Here is a 14,347-nt window from a genome sequence, read left to right as displayed (position 1 = left end):
AAGGAAGAGATTTTTTACAATGAGGGTGGTGAGACACTGGAACAGCTTATCCAGAGAAGTTGTGGATGACCTATTTGAAGTGTTCAAGGTAAGGCTGGGCAGGGCTTTGAGCAACCTGACCTAGTGAAAGATGTCCCTGCCCACAGTAGGCGTAGGTTGGACTAGATGATCTTTAAAGGTTTCTTCTAACCCAAACCATTCTGATTCTACAATATAGAAAAGCAAAGGGCTTCTGGATACTGAGTCACTTCAAGCAAAACTTACTTAGACACATGGTTTAGATCCTTAGCACCTAGTAAATACTGAGTTTATGCTACAGCTTTTCCCTGAATGAGGTGATAATGATAATGCGGCCTATCTTAACACTTATTTTCATGAGGCATTTGAGAAATTCAGTTGTTGAGATCCAGGCTAACAAAATCTGATTGACTTTGGCTGACCAGTTAAAGCATGTCTTCTTTTTTTAGCGGGGGGGGGGGGGCAGCAAAAAAAAGAGACAGGTTATCACGGGATTTAAGAAACGACAACAACAAAATTTCTTTGATGTTCAAATATTATAGTCCATCTTTTTTAAGTATCATATTCAATTACATATTTTAACATTATTTTAAGTTTCAAAATATATACATGACAAAAACTGGAAACTGAACAAAATTCTGAAATAATATTTGAGAGTTCTCATTTTAAAATTGTCTCAAGTACTTTGTTTTACACAGTCTTAAATGTATTTCCATTATGTTTTAGAACTAACAAAATTTCATGCAAACTGAGTATTTTCCCATCCCAGTACTAGAGAGGCTTTCCATATCAAATTAATACAAGTCACGCAGAGAATGAGCATTTCTGCTAACAGATGTGAAGCTCCATTTTAGAGACAACATTTTCTAAGTTATCACCCCTTTTAAATCTTTTTCACAATGTACTGTCTTGTTAAAAATAACTTTCTCCATGCTCACAATGACCATGGCTAATCTGAACAGGAAGACTACAATACAACCTAAGTAATTAGTGCAAGGCTAGTTATTTGAACTACCAAGTTGGAAAGAATTTTCCATTTACAGCTATAAAATACGATGGAGGGACATGCCCTATAATGAGAATTACCAAGTAAAAATTTACACATCTCTCTCAATAGTTTGTAAAAACTACTGATTACTTACAAATCCTAAAGTAAAAAAATAGATGACGAAATTATTTCAAAAGAATTTCTACTTACTCCACTTCCTAGCAGAATTTTTCCTTTTAAGTAACCTTCAGTTTTTGTAACATTAATCAATGACCTTAATAAGGTCACTGTTAGGTAAGTTGTCAACAGCTTAACAACTAGAGGCACAAGAGCCAACTTATGAAGTGTCTTGTAAAGGAATGAGAATAGGTAATTGTGTAAACACTCAGACTTTACAACATACTCTTTCTCAAAATTCTACTCAGTGTGATAGTTACTAAACATTCTTTTGACCTAAAATAGACAGCAGAAGACTTTTAGTCTCCTGAGATCTAGTTATGGAAAAGCAACAACTTTAAGTAATCGATAGCAAGAAGCAGGAAGGAGGATCAACGGTACAGACACTGAAGCTAGAACACTCCAGGGCCATTCCCTAGAATAGAGTTGTTCTTTCATGGTAAATAATCTTTTCTGAAAACTAAATAATCCTAGGCTTCCCTGTAAGTGACCCTGAATACAGTTATTGTCACAACAAATACATAAAATAATAAAAAGTGCCTTGGTACTACAGTATAATGAGAGCCACACAAACACCTTCTTGTGATAGTTATGTCTACAGGAATACAGCATGATAGTATAAAATTACACTAAGATTACCAAAGCTTGCAGTAAAAGAACAGTGTAATTAAATCACTCTTCAATGAAGTTTGATACAAGCCCACCAAGAAAATGCTAGCATATGCAACTGTTCATATCAGACTATCAACCAAAAGAGTAAATTGGCTAAAAGGTCATGCCAGGCAAGCCATTTCCATGTCTTCAACAGCTTTTTTTCTCCATAATTCCCTTTTATAAAAAAAAAAAAAAAAGTTATTTTAAGGAGCTTGATAGCTTACTTAGCTTACTTTTAAGTAAGGCCTTTTTTTCCAACTGTTTCTAATCTTAGAACACAGTGACCAAAGCCAAACCACAAAATCCACTGAATTAATCTAAGGTAGCCTCACCTGTATTTTATCAGCACCAAGAGGCCTCTGAAAATTACGTATCTACACAGTAAGGTTACAAAAAAATGTTTGTTCAGAAATGAAAAAAATAAGTAGGCTTAACCCTTTAACAAGCTTTCAAGCTTTCTTAAAGATACTTTAAGAGTTGATAGTAGGTGCAACAGAAAATATTAGAATAGGAGAGTAAAAACCATACCGCTTACTAGTGTCCTTTCAGGTAAACTAAAGGTCCACAAACCATTTCTTGGAGATCATAAAAAGGTAACTTAAAAAGGAAGCAAATTGTCTGCAGGCTTAAATTCACTACACTGGGGTCTACACTCTCAATGGAAAAAGATTACAGGATCTACATATTGAAGGAAGTTGAAAACTAAAATGTTATTTATTTGTATATTCTACAAATAAAGTCTCTCAAGCCTAAAAGTTACTCCTTACACATTCTGATACATTTACTACAGAGGAATCAATCTCTTGGATAAAGCTACAGATGCTACCTTTTTCCTTCTTTCCATTCCCAAAAGGGATAAAATCTGTGTTTTCAGTGCTTCATTCTGCCTACTGCTATATGTTAACAATTAGACCGAACACATTCTCACACAATAGTTAAGTCATAGCTGCTGTTTTATACAAAGTTTCCTCTATTATTCTTTGAAATATGCCAGTACATTACAAAGTTTACAATTAACAGCTCTCATTTTCAGAAGTTTTTTTCCTCGCTGTGGTCTTTGTCAATGTATGACAATTTTTCAAGGCATCAAGAAAAAAAAAGATTATAGAATTCTTTCTTACTTTTTTTTTTTTTTTAATGTGGATGTAAGTGTCCACATTTTTTAACCAGGACAAAGTTTTTTTAGTAGTAGTAATTTTTCCCCAGAATGGTTGTATCAAAAGCAAACAATCCTTCCTCTCCCTGGCAACTACATGTACCAAAAACAATGCAAACCCTAATTACTATAAATCAAAGTGAAAATTTTATCAAGTTTGGTCAATAACATACTAAAATCACATACTTGCTTCAGTAAATTTCAGTCCCCTCTAGAAAACTGATAATCAAAAGCATGGTCACATCATATGATGGCACCAGAAGCCCCAAACTGTTCTTATATATTATGGAGGAATAAGCAATTTTACCATCATTTCTTTTGTTTCTTTCAGTGAAAAATCTAAACAAATCCTTAACATACAAACCAAACGACCACACACTGGGGAGGGCACTGTCAAAGCCCAGAAACAAAGCCTATTTAAAATCTAGCAAACAATGGAAACTGTGTCCTTAATAAATTTCACATGGCATTTAAAAGACATGTGAATTCAGAAGTAAAAGAAGTTGTTATTTTTTAATCACATTCCTCGATAATCTACAAAACTTGGCTGTATAGTCTTCAGAGCAAGGACAGCTTTTTTATGTGTTGGTGATGTTTGATGTTATTGTACAATAAACAGCAAAGCAGGGACTTGATTCATGACCAAGGCACTGAAACACTATTGTAAAACAAAAAAATTTATAATGCCTATGGTATAAACAAACCTCTCCCTCTACCTCAGTTCAGACAATTTCTGACACAAAGCTTCAGAAGCATTGCCATGCCATGAGAAACACAGATTAAAACACCTGGCTGGAATCAACGCAAGGAACACTAAAAATGGTTGGAAGCATAAAAGCAGCTCTGTGAATTAACTTTTAGATATACATAGAATTTCCTTTTTTAAGAAGTATTATTGGGAAGTGCAAGAGTGATATGATCTCATTTGTAATGGATATATGTTTTATGGTTGACTGATGCCTAACGAGGCTGGGCTTATGCTATGGTTCTAGTGTAACTCAAGTCAAGTCAGAGAACCCACAGAGGACGCAGAAACCAGTGTGTGGGTGTTACTGCAGGATTTTTTTTCTTCTAAATCTGCAAGCTTATTTTCATAACACTTATCCAAATGAAAATCTGAAGCTGCTAATCCTGTATAAAAGCTTAATGGAATTACTCAAAGGATTCAAGAGCTACCATATAAGCCTCATTTACTTAGGTTAGCAAAGAAGATGAACAGAGATGTAACCAAGATGACACCAGGGGAGTTACCAGTGCAGCTCTGTAGGATTCTGCACTGGGACCTGCATTGCTTAACAAATTTGTAAGTGACCTGGAAGATGAGATGGGTGACAGCTGAGAAGCTACCAAACAACAGCAAGCTATCAGGGATAGTGAACAAAACGTAACTGAAAAAATGCAGAAGGACTTTATGAAACTGGACTGGGCAACCAAAAGGCAAACAAAATTCAGCATAGGTAAACTTGAAATGAGACATAGCAGGAGTAATAACCTCACGCTATTAATACATAGAACAACAAGTTGTGAGCTGACTATTAATCCCAGGATCTATTTCCTAAGTAGTATGTTAGATATTTCATGAAACTGTAAGCTCAAACCCAGCAGCAGTCAAAAGAGCAAATCACAGAACAAAACTAAAGTCATACTTGTGCCACTGAATTAATGTTTTGCACGCATATTGTACATAATGTGCAACCCTGGTCCTGTAATATCAAAGACAACATACCTCTCCATGGATAGAGATTGACTGGTCAATGTCTTTTTTTTAATAGAAAGTACCAACGAGTTAGTAAGAGCTATGTACAAAACTTCACAAAACAGCTACTAGAAATTCCTTGCCAGAAGACACTGAGGACACACACAAAAAAAAATTAGATGGGCTTCAAAGGAAATTGAACAAGAGAGATCCCTTGAGAGTTTCCAACTAGACAAACCACATCAGGCTGAGGAAATCCCCTAGACTGAAAATGGTGTGAGGCTGAGGGAGTATTCAGGAGAGGTATCACATATACTCTCCCTGTTCTTTTTCATCCCTAACAGCTCACTTACAGATGCTGTTGCAGACAAGTACCAGATTTGAGAAAGCCTTTGTCTGAACCAGTACAGCTGTTCTTATAAAACATTAATGTTCACCATAATACAAGAACAATTCAAAAAACAGTAGCTGGAGGAGTTCAATTAGCTGATCCACTCACAGGGCTGCAAATTATTAACATATATGAACTTTGTTACAAGATATCAGTATATCAATCCTGTCACAGAGCAAAAACTGAGCTATGGGAAACAATTGTTAATGGACTGCAGAATTAGCAGGTGAGGCACCTGCACTAGGGGTTCAACTGCATATCCAAGACCGCAAATTCTCCGTAATCTGAATATTCTCCACTTCCTCAAAACAAACATGTAATATAAGCTGGAAAAAGTACAATTTGTAAGTTAGGAAAAAAAGGCAAGATGGAAAGAGGAAAAAGCATGACCTAGCAGCAAAACCTACAAACATTGTGAAGAACACTCACAGCATACTATGTCCACCACATACCAAAACGTCATCGCTTTATAGAATTGTAAGAAGGTCTGAAAGTGGCTTCATAAACAGACTCTTTTGAAAGGGTTCCTATTACATTTAGCAGACTTGTAAAGAAGCATCTCTGCATAGTGGAGACCTAGGAAGTGGTTCTTCACTACATGTAATATGACTTAATTTAATTAATAAGCCCTAACAGTTGGCAAGTTTTGCGTATCATGGTCCAATAGCTGTCTTGATAATTTAGGAAGCAAATTTTACCTTCAAGACAGAAGTATTGTTATTTCATAGCATCACTCAGGAAACTGTTTCATGAGGTCAAGACTCAATATTAAAGATGCATTAAAAAAATCAAAAGCAAGCACTTCATTATGCAGCACATAGCCACCACTTCCATTTCAATAAACATGAGGGAGCCCAGAACATTTCTGACAAAATAAAATAACTTCTGGTACCACAGTTTGTTGTGCAGTTGTACCAGGTAAGTCTAAGTACAGCACATCTGTAACCTGCACCCCTCCAACCCAAAGCACTATGTCTCAAAAAATTTTAGTATTAATTTTAAGAAGGGCTTACAACTCTTAAAAACGCCTTCAAACATTGATCAGATTTAATAAATCGAAAGGTATTTATAGACTGTCTGAATCTAAAGGAGTAAAACACTGCTTCACTAATTTCAAATGCCCATCTGCCATTAACAATGGCAACATTTACCTTATTTTAGTATGAATTCGTCCAAACAAGGTTATCCAGCCACCAGTACAGTCCTAATAATTCTATTCTATTCTTAAAAAATGATGAACATAAACTGCCATGAGAGATTTTTTTTTTCCAGTTTACTGTCCAGACTGGATTTTGAGCTAAATTTCAAGCTTGCTTAAAATTGGTGTTTGAACTAAATTTTACTCCTTTGTTTAAACAAGACTACATTTTTTTTTTAAATCCTATCTGAAAAAAAAAAAAAGTACACATATCACGTAACTTCAAAATGATAATTTTTAGTAAGTTTAAAAATACAAATAGGCATCTAATGACAAGGATTAAGTAAATATTTTTCACGTTAAAAATGAACTTAAAAAAATGCTGCATGTTAATGACAAAATTTGAATTGCTGGTATTGCCAGCACAAGTGCCAGTTTGCAAAAAACAGAAGTGATGTTTTTTATACCAGCAGCACCTAACTTTCAAGAGAACGACACCAGCAGCAGCATCTTGACAGAGGAACCTGTGTGGCTGACTCAAAGGCTAGTCAGCATAACACAAACTGCACCGCAACTGCATATTGCTACCAAGAGAGGATGTTCTACTGTTTCTCCCATTGTCCCTTCCTAGCATTCTCAACCTTTTATCCTTGTACTTAACCTGTCCACTGTGTGGTTGCAGGGATGAACTGGATCAGCCTGTTCCAAATGCAAAAAAAATCATTTTTGTGGGCCAGTCTTCAAAAAAATACAAATAAGCTATCAACTCACTCCCTTGCCACAATATTTCTACATCTGGCATACGAGAGGAAGTGGGGTTGTCCCTTTCAGAAGCAACCCACTGTTAGATCCAGTTAAGTATAACAAGAAAACATTAGGAAGGCAGAGTTCAGAAACTACATTTTAGCTAATTCAGATACAAGTCTTCCAGACCACCATTATTCTTTGGAACATGAAGCGTGGAAGCCAGTACAGGTATTTCAGAAGGTATGATATGTACTTCCAACATTTTTACAGAAATTCCCTACTGACCCTTGCAACTGTATCCCATGTTCACATAATTCAGCAGATTCAGCCTCAAAACAAACAGAACCCCACCACAACAGTAGCCTGGAGATGACAAAGAAATTACTGGTTGCTTCAAGTTTGGTCACAGAGAGGCAGGTGTTGCGCTGTAACTAGCCTAGAATATTATGGGTCACTGAAGTGTGGAGAACCCAAGAGTAAGTGTGGGTGCTAATCCAGAAGGCGGCATGTGTACACCTCAAAAAGGTAGACGTTGCCTCAGCTCCTACTTTACAGCACTCCTCAACCATCGGTGTAATTTCAGTATGACCGACATCAGGTTTCAGACTGTTCTGTTACGTTTCTTTTTACCATTGAAGACATTGGTATGATTTAAGTTTTTCAATTTAAAATTGCAGATCTTATCAGCATACCAGAGCAAAGTCAGTGACAAACATCTCACCCTCCCCTGTTTACCTCAAGTCTATTACACATTGGGATTGCCTGGATGGACTGCTACTGGGCCTGAGAGGTCTTGAGGAGAAATACTTGTCTAGCGGTAACTTCAAGGAGGAGACAGGTAGTCTTTCTTGTTCAGTCCCATGAGAATCTTCACAGGGACACTATTTATCAAAAGCTGTATCTTTTACTATGTACACAAGCAGCAGACCACACATCGTTGATTACCATCATCATACTTCAATAACTCTTTCTCAGACTTAAGGAAACGTAAACGAAGTTAATAAAAACCAAAACCAAATATAACTAAGATCACAAAGGATGCACACATTTTAAGCTCACCGAGACATTTATCCTCAGGATTTTTGGCATGTAATATCTGTAAGCTTTCTACTACTTGTGTCTCACTGTATTTACTAGCCTTTCCATCACCTAGAATGTAACGCAACAGAGGATGCAGTCAGGTAACGGGATCAGATACATGCTCTCCACTACTTTGATCACTCTCCTTCCTGCCCTCCTGATGTCTTCTATTTACCTGACTTTTAGAGCAGTTCAAACTACCTGTTACTAACAGCTATTTACCTGTGTTTGAACTCCCTTCCCAAGCGCGATGGTAATGGCTTGGAGGCCTGAGCAATGTGCATCCATTAAAACAGACTTGCCTCCAGTTTCAGAACCTCTCAGTGCATAGACACAGACACCAGTGTGCCCCAAGAGGTGTTGCCAGCCTCCTCCGATGCACAGGCAGCCACCAGAAGGAGTCATCCCATCCCCCAGGCCACCAGTGGGGCCACTCTGATAAAATATTCAGTGCTCTTCACATGAGCTGGAACGCTACTGTGGCACCAAGTAGCCCAGTGGCCACTCTTCTAGTGCAACCATATAGGATTTATTTCAATTAATATACAATTTTTTCTTAGACATACGTTGCATCTTTCAGCTGGGGAGGGAAAAGGAGAATGAATTATGACTTCCAAAGATCAAATAACCACTGCCCATTTAAAGGCTATGGTATTTCTCCAGCTATTTATACTTCCAAAGTTAATAATCCAGCTGTATATAAACATCTAACCAGTTAATGACCATACTATATATTTTACTTTGCTTTATTAACTTCTTTAATTTCTATGAAAGTCTTCTCTGAATGCTTACTATTGAAGTTTTCTATACTTGGTCTGCGATTCAAGGAGTTAATGACTACCTTTTTGGAAAACCTTAAAATAGCCTCATGAAGGGTTTGAAAACAAATATAACTATTGCCTAAACATATAGTCTTTTCAACAGCTCTTTTCATAAAAAAAAAAAGATGTTAGCATAAATTCAGTTGGAAGTCACATATAAACAATGATTTCAGTAAGAACTGTGTAAAAATGTATAGTATGTGTCAGCCACAAGAAGCTCAGTAATGGCAAGGAGTTATGACAAGTTGAATTTGCAAGCTCTATGACTTAGCCAGCAGAGAAGGTACTGACTTTGCAGCAGAGAAAATATGGCAGACTGACAAAGGAAATTGTTTCAAACGCTCTTCTCCTGCACTGCTACCACCTCTAATTTTTAATCCAAAATGTGAGTAAATGAAATTCTATATATTTATGAAATTGAGATCAGAAGTAGGAGACTCTGCAATTTTGAACTGAATAACAATTCACATGAAGGAATACATATTTTAGCATTTGAGTGCATTTGCTTAGGCATTGTTTGTTCAGTTTATGTTGTAAGACCACCAGGAAAACAACTTTTTCTTCTCTTTTTCCATAAAAACAGTGGTGATATTTGTTGCCTCATCACATCTCCACTTTTATGATTAAGTATGTTGCTGAAAAATGCTATTGCTTATTTAAAAAAAAAAAGTTTACAGACTGAACAGGTAGGACAGGTTAATATTGCTCTTAAAATAATAACTTTGCTGTTTGCTAGTTCAAATGACAACCGGCAATCTTATTTTACATAAAATACAAAATATTTAACTATCACCACCAGAAAACCTCTTACAAAACCAGCAGGTCAGCATTATATTACTTCTCTTCAAGGAAGTTACTATACTGTTAACCAAGGCATTTCTTTCACAACTCAAGAACAAAGTTACTAAAAACTGGAAGTCTGAGGTTTCTCTCAAGCTGATAAGATATCCTGTTCAGAGAAGCTGCTGAAAAAGCGATCTACATAAATATGAAAATTAAACTAATATCTGGACTTACAGAAACATTTTAAAACTCTTATGTCACCCCACACAATTCAACATGACTTCCCAGCAAAGCAGCTATAAAAACTTCAATAAAACAAAAATTGCTATAGGTAATTCAGTTTCACTGTTAAGTGCAATAGTCAAACAAGCAGCAGAGTGAACTTCTACCCCAGAAGACAGAACCAGGAGAATAGGAATTAACTCAACAGCAACCTTTAGCTAATTAGTAACAGTCATTAGCTCAAAATCTTCAGCCAGCAGAATTAAAATATCATGAAACAGTAAAAGCTTTTCCTGAAGTTTCATAAGCTAAGTTATCAGTCAGACAAATCACTGGAAGATGGCTCTGTTTCTTTAAAGACACTCCAGTGTCCTAAATTCAATGCAGTGTTTTAATGTTGCACTCCCACTCAGCCACAGTCTTCAAATTTGTTTCAAGTTTGTAATAACAGATTACAGTGTCACAAGGATTTAGTGAGAATTAATTACTCATCCAATGGCAGCAATACGCATTACTGATTTCTTCATTAGTGATGCTTCAAGCAGCCTTTTTTCTTTAGGCTAATAAAACACTTTATTTTCTTAACAAGCACATATGACACATACTAAATGACCAAAATAATTTCCTTAATCACTCTGTGTATGTTTTAGCACGTTTTCCCACTTTACTGTTGAAGATTATGATCTCAATCTAAGTCCTGACTAAGCTAACACTACCTGGAATAACCTTGCAGAGTATACGTATCTTGCAACTCAACTCTGGTGTTCTGATGTTAAAACTACACAATCGTATGAAAAGTTGCTTTATTTTCTCTGGTCTTCAGCTTCCCCTAGTCTTGTACCTCTTATCTCTCTCTGTACTTTCTTCTGCAGTCTATATGTGCAAAACCTCATCTGCAATGCAACTATGGCTCCCTTCAGAATTCTATAACCAAGCTAGTTCATTTAACCAAACCATAAAAACAACAAAAAACCCACACTCACACTATTTAATAACACACAAAAGGCAAAACAGCTCCTCCTTTCCACACAGCATCTTAAACACAGGCACATTAAGATGAAACAATTTGCTTGAATTCAGTCAGTGACACAGCTGATAGAAAACTGCAGGTCTCTTCAATCCTAGTCCAGCGTTCCATCCAGCAGACCTTGTTCCTTACATAAATTTAACAGTAATCAGGGAAAGACTTTTAAAAGCTACAAAAAGAACACAAAACTATCCAGATTTCATCCCTGTTACAATTCATTTTTATTTATTAACAAGTTTTTTGCACAGAGTATAAATTTTCAGATGCAATCCTTTCTAGAATAAGGCCTAGAAAGTTACAGACAAAAGTAAAATTAGCATGGACTGAATATTTGCAACTTCTTCAACACAGTAAAAAAGAGAAATTTAAACATTCCCCAATTTATATTAAAAGTTAAAATTGGTATAGCAAGCCTGAGCACAGACTACGCACAAACCTAGCAGGATATAATTCGTCTACTACGTTTAATAACACAACAGTGAAAAATGAATTTAAATCCTTTATAATTGAAATTTCCACACTACTGCCTTAGAAATAAACATCTTGGAAAGACAGATACCAAAGTGGACATACAGAAGCCAAGTTATGAACAGAACCTAGATGATGCAGAAATAATAAATGGACAGTTTTATGCAGGTAAATCCAAACACTTGCATATGAAATATAAAGGAAACAGCAGATTAAAAATTAAAAACATTCAGTAGCTTCCAATAAAGCTAGAGAAATAACTTCTAGTAAGAAGTCTGTGAAAAAATAATCTCTGCACTGAATGTTCAAACTACTCAACCCTTCCTCCCACCCCACCAACCGCCACCGTGGCCCAATAAAATACACATTCAGTCCCGCAGCATCCATCACAAATGCACCCAACCAACTTTCAGGAAAGTAGCACAAGATGCTTTTAGTAAAAACATTATAACTAGCTCATCTAGGTCTTTTTCTACTAAACCACTCTGCCAGTCCTGCAGTTACCCAGTATTTCTGCCTAGAAAAATCTGGTAAATTATTTCCAAATTATGAAAACAACATACTTTTCCCTCCTATCAGCCAATTTTCTTTTTGTCTGTGTATTGAAATGCAACTGAGCATTCAAATATTTATTTGAACATTTTTATTTTGTATCATGAAATTGACTTCACTCAGAAAAAATTTCTTGGGGCAGGGTTAGGGGAATGGACACGACACAACACAACAACTTGTTTCTATAATTACATTTACAAATTACCTAACTGGCCTGTCACTGTTCTTGGACTACAATGAAGGATTCCAATCTCTGTTCCACTATACAGAAGAAACTATCCCAATAAACAGAGCATATTAAATAGCTTCTAGAAGATCATTTGTATTCCAAGCTCCACCAGCAGTGCAGATAACTAGAATTGTTCCTGCTACCTCTTGTAGCCTACAGGAATTCTGAGTCTTGCTCTCTTCATCACATTCTGTTTTAACAGACGTTGTTACTCATCTTATTATAGTAATAAGTTATTACTTTTAGTAATTAGCTATCAGTTGCTGTTACCATTATACAATTTATGGGCTTCGCATTATCAGACTATCAGACAGGTATGAAACCTACGCTATAAACGCATGTGTTAAGAAAAGATAAAAGGAAAAACAAGCTGCAATGGAATAACAAGAAATAAGGGTCCTTTACTCTCACAAGCTACAAAAAAAAAAAAAAATTTAAAAAAAAAGAACCAGCTCAAATTTCTTACATTGAACACATTAACTTCTAGATGGCTTTAAAGGAAGTATTTAACACTACTTTCAGCATCCATCAGTACAAATTTTGTGTACCGCTTTATGCAAAGCTTAAAGAAGCAGCAAACTGATATACAATTTTGCTAGGATTCTAAGTAGATAGAAAGTCTATTCTGACTCTACAGCACTACGCCTAAAACCCAATAAAATTTCACAGCAAATTCACCCATGCCACCCATTCCCTATTCATCTAGAAACAAGATGCTCAAGAAGGACAAATAATGAAGTTACGAGCAGTATCTAGATCTTCCTCCGTCCCTGTTCCTGCTAGAATGCACAGCAAATGAGCAAAGGAAAATGCTGACATCATTTTACCCCTATGGAATTTCTCTTACTTGGAAGATTAACAAATAGCAACAACAACAACAAAAGCAGTGGGGAATGCAGACTATGAAATCAGCACATTAACAAGAGAAGTTTAAGGCCTCCAATTTTTCCTCTTGAGTCACATATAGAGCTGTTTGCCCCTTCCTTTCCTTCCGATTCCCTCGCTGATGAGCGGAAAAGCTAGAGGGTCATGGATTCAATCGAAATTTGCAGAATCTGTCATCTCAGAGGATCATTACCCCCACAGTGCATGAGACAAATGAACTGATAAAGTTCTGTGACTGTACGTGTGCGAATATCTGCTAAGCAGAATATGGCGGGGATATAAACTGCTGACGCTTTCAATGGAGTGTACAAATCAGGATTTCCCCTTTAATTCTTAGTCTTTGAAAATGAAGAACATTATAAACATATAGTGTACTACTCACTTTATTCAAGTTACCTACATCCCCTCTTATATCTCAATGATCAAAGCAGAAGATTTTGATACCTATACAATATGCTTTATTGATTGGGAGGGGTTGTACACTACCATTTTAGCATACCCATACTGACAAGAAACAGCAGATGGAGGATTAGTACAAAATAAAATCTGCACAGCTACATGTCAAGTAACGATCAAGTTCCATGTCATTTATAAGGCATATTTTTGTCTTAAATAATAAAGAAAAATGTCAATTTCAGGCTCCCATGGATTCTGAGAAGCCCGCAATACTTGGGCTTTAAGCACTGCAGTGAAGTAGTTTGTTTTACACAATTATCTACTGAATCATCACAAGCTCACTTTTGACAGCTTAGAAACCAAATTTGATCTGCAATTCCCAGCTCATCCCAGGAGCACAGAAGTAATACACGGTGTGCAACAGAAAGGTAAAAAACTAAACACTTAAAAGGGTTGGTATGAGGAAAATCAACTACCTGCACCACAGTGTCCTCTGATCCCAGGCCTGTAAACTACAACCCGAATTACTTATACACGGAAAACATCGGAATACAGGAATGCCTTTTATTTGTAAGGACAAGCAAATCGTACTATTTTCACCCTTCAGATCAGTATCAGGTACTGCAATGAGTAATTAAAACAAAGACAAAACAGAAAAAAAGGCACCGCACTTTCGCTTTTCTCAAAGTTTCCTAACGCAACTTAATAAACGTAGGCTTTTAATCGAGACGACACGAGGAGAAGATGGAAATGAGTTTGCTGGAACGAAGCGTCAGTTTGTGTCACTTCTGCATTCAGCTGTAACCTTCGCCAAACCTTGTCCCCCCCCCACCCCCCACCCCGCCCGTTGCCTACGAGCGGCTGCGGCCCTGCCGGGCCCGCCCCGGCGGCGCGCAGCTCCGAGCGGCCATAGGATGCG

The sequence above is a fragment of the Haliaeetus leucocephalus genome, unplaced genomic scaffold, assembly GCF_000737465.1.
Source record: "Haliaeetus leucocephalus isolate CR32 unplaced genomic scaffold, Haliaeetus_leucocephalus-4.0 Scaffold906, whole genome shotgun sequence".
NCBI classification, from domain to species: Eukaryota; Metazoa; Chordata; class Aves; order Accipitriformes; family Accipitridae; genus Haliaeetus; species Haliaeetus leucocephalus.
The sequence above is the reverse complement of the archived record's forward strand: the minus strand, read 5'-3'. Positions refer to the sequence as shown.